The sequence below is a fragment of the Macrobrachium nipponense genome, chromosome 24, assembly GCF_015104395.2.
Source record: "Macrobrachium nipponense isolate FS-2020 chromosome 24, ASM1510439v2, whole genome shotgun sequence".
NCBI lineage: Eukaryota > Metazoa > Arthropoda > Malacostraca > Decapoda > Palaemonidae > Macrobrachium > Macrobrachium nipponense.
Genome location: NC_061091.1, coordinates 74475285 through 74482769, shown reverse-complemented (window position 1 = coordinate 74482769; position 7485 = coordinate 74475285). Strand labels below are relative to the sequence as shown.

The following is a 7485-nucleotide window of genomic DNA, read 5'->3' as shown; positions in this document are numbered from 1 at the left end:
TGAATGCGAAGTCATGAAACCCCAAACGTACAAAATATCCACCTGCAGGAATAATTAACGAAATTAAAACGAAAGCAACGCATATAATGTAAGGATGAATTTTGCAGCCTGAGATAATATCCAGGAAGAAAATTCAAGCGTGAAATGAAACACGGCCATTGCACGTTTGGACGCTAAACTATTTATTATCACCCCCCAAAATTAAGAACCGAGAAACTCATATGGTTTTGTGTTCAAGTTATAAAAAGAAATCAGTTTTTGAACAATTAATTAATCGAGACACGAATTCTGGCGGGAAACCTCTACTGTCACAAAAGAAAATCATAGACAGACGCCATGGCATCATCCATCATCATCCACCAGTTGTCAAGAGTCACTTGGACAGGATGGAAGTGTGTCGCATCATGAATAAATGGTAAGTTTCCAGCACATTTCCCTCAACAATGATTTAGTTCCAGTTATCCAACAAGTAGCGAAGATTCCAGCGACTTGGATTATTTCATATCTAGAGGAATAAAGAACGGGATTGTGGAGTAGCTCCGTAGGCTATAGCCTAGTATAGTAAACCAACTGCCGCAGACATCGGCGTCCATTATCAATCAGACGCCCAGGTGTGGGTTTTTCTCTTTTTTTTAAATGAATCGGTCTCTTATTACTCACTGCAATAACGATTTCATTCATGTAGTTTGCAAACAAAGACGTTAAATTGTAAAATAAATAAATAAACTGGCCAGAAGAGGACTACAGCCAGGAGTGCCATTTCAAATTTGAATTGTCGGTTGGACTCAAAGAGTTCAGTGTCCTAATTTTTTCATTTCGGAAATCTGTGTCAATTCATAAACGTTTCCATTATTAAAATAAAAATATAAAAATTATAATTATGTAACGTTTGCAGCAGCAAATACAGTATGAATAATTTTCCATAAACAAGAAATAACTTTTTGAATACATAGAGGCACCTCATCATTTAGCCAAGTCATTTTGGCAATCCTTAATGTATTCGAACTAACCCCCACCCACCAACCCCCTTCCCCCATCCTCGAAATTTCTTCTTTTGAAATTTGTGTAGAATATGAAATCGGTGTCACCCACACCCAACCCCTGCCCAAACCACACGGGAGAGAGCCAGCGGTGACGGTTATAATTTTCCGCTTTGATTTTCACCGAGTGTTATACCGTCATTCATCTTCAATGTGATATTACATATTGAAATTTTGGTAAAACTGAAGACTACCCTCGGTAACTATCTCAGTTTACGTGCACAAATGGGCGCCGTGTTTTGACAGGTGCCCCAGTCTTTTATTATGATTATTATTATTATTATTATTATTTTTTTTTTTTTTTTTTTGCTCTATCACAAGTCCTCCAATTCGACTGGGTGGTATTTATAGTGTGGGGTTCTGGGTTGCATCCTGCCTCCTTAGGAGTCCATCACTTTTCTTACTATGTGCGCCGTTTCTAGGATCACACTGCATGAGTCCTGGAGCTACTTCAGCCTCTAGTTTTTCTAAATTCCTTTTCAGGGATCTTGGGATCGTGCCTAGTGCTCCTATGATTATGGGTACAATTTCCACTGGCATATCCCATATCCTTCTTATTTCTATTTTCAGGTCTTGATACTTATCCATTTTTTCCCTCTCTTTCTCTTCAACTCTGGTGTCCCATGGTATTGCGACATCAATGAGTGATACTTTCTTCTTGACTTTGTCAATCAACGTCACGTCTGGTCTATTTGCACGTATCACCCTATCTGTTCTGATACCATAGTCCCAGAGGATCTTTGCCTGATCGTTTTCTATCACTCCCTCAGGTTGGTGCTCGTACCACTTATTAGCTGATGTTTCTTGCACAGGCTCCAGTGGAGGGCTTTTGCCACTGAATCATGCCTCTTTTTGTACTGGTTCTGTGCAAGTGCCGGGCATTCGCTTGCTATGTGGTTTATGGTTTCATTTTTCGTATTGCACTTCCTACATTGGGAGAGATGTTATTTCCGTCTATCGCTCTTTGAACATATCTGGTTCTTAGGGCCTGATCTTGTGCCGCTGTTATCATTCCTTCAGTTTCCTTCTTTAGCTCTCCCCCCTGTAGCCATTGCCATGTATCATCGCTGGCTAGTTCTTTAGTCTGTCTCATGTATTGTCCGTGCATTGGTTTGTTGTGCCAGTCCATTATTATTATTATTATTATTATTATTATTATTATTATTATTATTATTATTAACATGCTACTATTTTCTGTGGCCAGGATCTCCAAAAGTGCCTAGCAATCACTTTCTGATTCACCTGTTCCCGACGTAGCTGTATAAAACTACGAACTGGATATTGGTACGGCAACCGTATCCCTGATTCCGATAGATATTGGTACGGCAGTGAATTGCGCATGCGCGAACCTTTGTTTACCGCCTTAGGCATATCAGTGACAGCAAGAAATGACGACCCAGCAACGTCAACCGTATAATAATACATCAGTTTTCGCTGAAAAAATAGATGTTTTCAGGTTTCAACGAGCTGAAAAAGGCAATAGACGTCTACGAAGTCTAACTTCCAGAAATTGTATATCCGTAGGTCACGAAAGATCGAATTGGCCCTGAAAAGAGCTACGAAGAGGAGATTCAAAGAATATTTGAAGCTTAGCCTAGTTAAGGTAGCCCGCAGCAGACAAGAGTGTCCAATATGGATTTGGATGATTACTAACGATTGATTAGGCCGTTTACCAGAGGATCGACTTTGGTAGTTTCCCTTACTACCATGAATACATGTGTACTTCAAGTCTTCTTTGATTCTTCTCTTCGGAGCTCTTTTCATGGCCGATTCGATCGTTTGTGACCTACGGATTTAGAATTTCTGGAAGTTTGACCCTCCGTAAACGTCTATTGCTTTTTTTCAGCTCGTTGAAACCTGAAAACATTTTTTTTTCGGCGAAAACTGATGTATTACACAGTTCAGAGGAGATTCACAGAAGATATGAAGTACACAGATAGATTAGTTTAGTTTTATTTTTCATGTATATAGTCAAAGTCTAAGTATGTTTAAGTATTATTGTGATTTTTTATATTTCCATTTACTGTCAAAATGTTTTGGTGCTTTGGTGATGACAGTATGGTGCTCCACTTTAACATTTTGAATTGAACATGATCAGCGAAACAATTCAGTTCGACTATTATTACTACTGTCGCTCATCTTATAGTGCCGTACCTATAGCTCTTAGCAACAGTGTACGGCAACTGCTGCATGATTAGCAAACTGCAGTTCTTACAGCAAGTCAATAGCGCAATACGGCACCACTGAAAGAATCTGACTTAAGCAACCCCCCCCCCCCCCACCCCAGCACTTATTTGTACGGCAGGAAGTCTGAAATTGACGCATGCGCAATTCACTGCCGTACCAATATCCTGTGGCATAAAACTATCCATTGTCTTGAAAGTTGACCCTGCCCAGACGTCATTGTATATAAGGTTCAAGATCACTATATACTTACGTACATCACGAAAGCTGCCCAAAGTAGAATTCTTCTTCTTGGCCAGTTCGTTTTTATTAAAACTCGTGCCACTTTTAACCGAAAACTGAGGACGCTTGTGATGTCGTTTTCGAAAACAACAAAAATTTGGTATTACTAGATCGCATCGAAGTCACTCAGGAGTCAGGTTGTCGAGGACCTTTCGCCAACAAGGATTAATTAACTAGCGATTTAGTGAAAGAACAGCGCCATCTGTGGATGGAGAATATTAAAATGAGTAATGCTCAGCTGGCTTGTGTCTCGTAGTATCTGAGTCGAAGCTAAATGCCGAATTCTCATATAATTCTCGTTAAGTTCATTTATATATATATATATATATGAATCTTATGGGTGAGAAAATCAACCTTAGGCCTACGTAAAGTGTGCAGGTTCTCCGTTACACACACAAAAAAAAGACGAATCATCCACTGGATTATTATTACTTTCTGCGATGTGGAAAAACATACAAACATGCTGTTTAAATTGACCTCAGAAACAGCAGTGCCTATAAAATATGGCAGTGTGAACTAATTCCCTAATTCCACATTCCTCTCCCATGCGTCCAGAAATTACTGACATAACATTTACGCAGTTGAAATTAAATGAAAATAGACCTGAATTCATGTTGGTAGGAGGAGGAGGAGGAGACGGCTTAAGTAATCTCAGATGTTTTAAATACTATTAAGCCTTTCAAGAATAAATGAAAGAATCCTTTTTTTCCGAGTGTCATGGCAGTGTCGATTTGAAAATTAATATGGAGTATGCCTTACAGAAATAAGGAAAAATTCTCAGTCTAAACCAATCGGATTCCATTATAAGAAACAAATAATATCTTCTTGTGCGTTACAGGGAAGAATGTCAGCGCTCGACCCCGAAAGAGCCAACGCGTGGCAGACCTTCCCCAAGCAATGGCTCGCAGAGAAGTAGTACTAGACAAAGGACGCCTCAGAAATGTCGCAGGATTCACTTCCTCAGCCCCCCGTCGTCGTTCGTGAGGGAGGGGAGTGGCACCCTCAGCAAAAGGGAAGAAGAAACTTCGCAGTGCCGCTACCGTCCAGTTGTCCAGCTGCGATACAAGACAGAGCTTTGCAAAGCTTTTGAGGAGAACAAAGTGTGCCGGTGAGTGTCCCGCCTCGTCTTCTAGGTTTAGTATTGAAACGTCTGTGGGACCTGCCTCTTTCCATCAGGCAGGCATCAGGTACTTGCTGGCAGCAAGTTAGAAGTTTCCTTTAACTTTTCTGAGGAGTGGTCTAGATAATAATGCCACTTAATATGTATTAAACCCTATTATGTCAATGTTTACTTCCTCCTGGATGTCACCCCTCGTATAATTCATACACACTACATCATGCTTTTCAGATTCGGGAGGGACTGTACCTTTGCCCATGGATTTGCAGAACTGCGAGCTGTCTCCCATCACCCCAAATACAAAAGCGAGCTGTGCCGGTCTTTCCATAACTCGGGTTTCTGTCTGTATGGCATCCGGTGCCACTTCGTGCATAATCACGAAGAAATTGGTGGTTTGTCTTCGACAAGGAGATATCTCAAAATGAAAATGCTCTCAGCCAAGACCCAGACTGAAAGTGATGCGGGACCAGCTACCAGCAGTTCTTTCAAAACCAGACAGATTGGAAAATGGCCTTCGTTGCCTCTTGACCCTCGACACTTGGTAAATGATAACTGTTTGGCAGGCTACGATCTAAATGAGGTATTGGAAAATAAAAAGCAGCAGGTTTCCACAGATACTTCGCGAGCTGTTTCTGCACTCCTGCAGGGACTCGGTCATTTGGCCATATCGTCACCTGATATTACCCAAGATCAACTAACTGCAGCTGGTGTCGGTGTAGGACTAGATTCTACCTTCAGCATAAACTGGAAAACAGTGGTATGCTTAAGTGTTTTCCAGTTCGTACCCTGAAGAGTGCCTTCGAAATAACGAATTAAGTAAACATTCAGGTATCTAAGATTATTTCAAAGGTAAATGTTAACTTTAAAAGATATTTTTAAGAATAAAGTGCAATATGATGCTATTAGATGACTGGAAATACTTTCAGTAACATTTTAATCTTAACAATTTGAGTTTGTAAGTATTAAAAAAAGAGCCTGTGAGAATACACCGTGTTTATTTTCAGTTTAATTATATGAATAGACACAAAACATTGATTGATTAATTATATACTGCACTAAAAAGAATTTGGAGTTGCAAAATATGTTTAGTTTTGAAGGAATCTTTTTCAATTTATTTATAGGTGACGAACAGTGACTGCTGCAAGCATTAGCACATGTTTACAGCTTAATTGTAATTTAATTTCTAGCATGAATTTAAAGTTTTCCTATCTTTATGTTGGCATGCAATTACTGTACTATGTTTTACTATTGTTCTTTTTAAAAAATCCCCTAAGTTGAATGGGCATGTGGTAAATATTAGTATTTGTTTTAAATTGAAAAGCCTATGTGGTTAATTAATGTTTAACATGGAGATAGTTAAGTATGATAGTACTGTAGAGACAAATGTGCAATATCTGCTCTAGGGAGTATTTTGGTAATGAGAACTAACTGCTCAAACTTTTAGATGCTCAGTTCCAGGTTCGTTAGTGATACCTTGGTGTAAGTCAGGACTAGAAGCACTAGAATATATTGCATAAGACATCCAGGTTGAATTAAACTAAAGGATTCCTTGACAGTTTTCTGAGGTTCTTATATCCAAATGCTCAGATGCAATGAGCTTTTTTTTTTAGGTCTTGTAACTGCTTCATCCCATACAGATGAGCGTTCTCCGTCTTTATCAGAATTGTCCGTAAATGTAAGAAATTTGTTTGTAGTAGTGCTCTTGAGTTTTATTCTAATTCAGAAATTTATGACGCACAGTACTTTATTATGATATATCAATTAAAAGGGAAATAATTAACTTGACCGACTTGCTAATGATCCCAGTGACTGCATAGCGTGGTTCTCTCCCCCAGACCTAGTTTGGGTTTCTGTTCCTTTCATTTTGTTCAACAGTGACCTTGAAGCCAAAATTGATCTAAGAAGGAAACGACTCCTGTAAGTAAGACATAAAAAAACAACTAATTCATCGCTATACAGTTGAAAGGGGGCAGATTTAGTGAGCTATGAAACGTTATGAATTTTAAAATTTGTAGGGATGAAGGACATTTGTTTTACCACTGCAATTTTTTCTATTTGAAATATAAATAAATTATGAAAGTGTTGAATAGCTGTGGAGAACTGGTATTTAAACACTTGTAGCACATAATTACACACACACACACACACACATATATATATATATATATATATATATATATATATATTATATATATATATATATATATATATATATGTGTGTGTGTGTGTGTCAGTTTTTGCATTTTTTTACTTATGGTAATGCTTCTGTTTTAAATACAATTAGTTACATTGCTTCTTGCATTTCACTTTTGTTCCTTGTAGATAGATTTATATATATATATATATATATAATATATATATATATATATAGATATATATATATTACAGACCAAAATGTTTGAAGTGAACGGACACTGGAAAGTGTTTTTAATCGTGTATTAGGCCCAGCGTTGCATCTATCTAAAACTCATTTTAATGTATTCACGAGGGGAAAATGGCATTGAAATATTGAGTAGTTTTATTTAATTATCGTTATTGAAGAATATATTGACGTAGAACTATTTATAGCATGCAAGTTAGCCTTTTGGTGCACAAATAAATTAAGTTGACAGACAAGGACTGGTACTAAATGAAATGAATATATATATATATATATATATATATATATATATATATATATATATATATATGTGTGTATGTATATTATATATCGCTGATGACTCCGTCAAGTTGCTGTTTTGATTAAGCTGTTCTGTACTTTGACTGATGTGTTAAAGATGTTCTGTAAGCGTGTAGAAAACGGAATAGATGCCTTTTGTGGGAGGGACACCAAGCCTCGCCAAACCAACCGAGAATCGTTAT

At 37.9% G+C, this 7485-nt stretch overlaps 1 pseudogene; it reads left to right on the top strand.

Moving 5' to 3' along the window:
- Window positions 1-206: 206 nt before the first annotated feature.
- LOC135205795 (uncharacterized) overlaps window positions 207-7485 on the top strand; it is a 95554-nt pseudogene continuing 88275 nt past the window's right edge.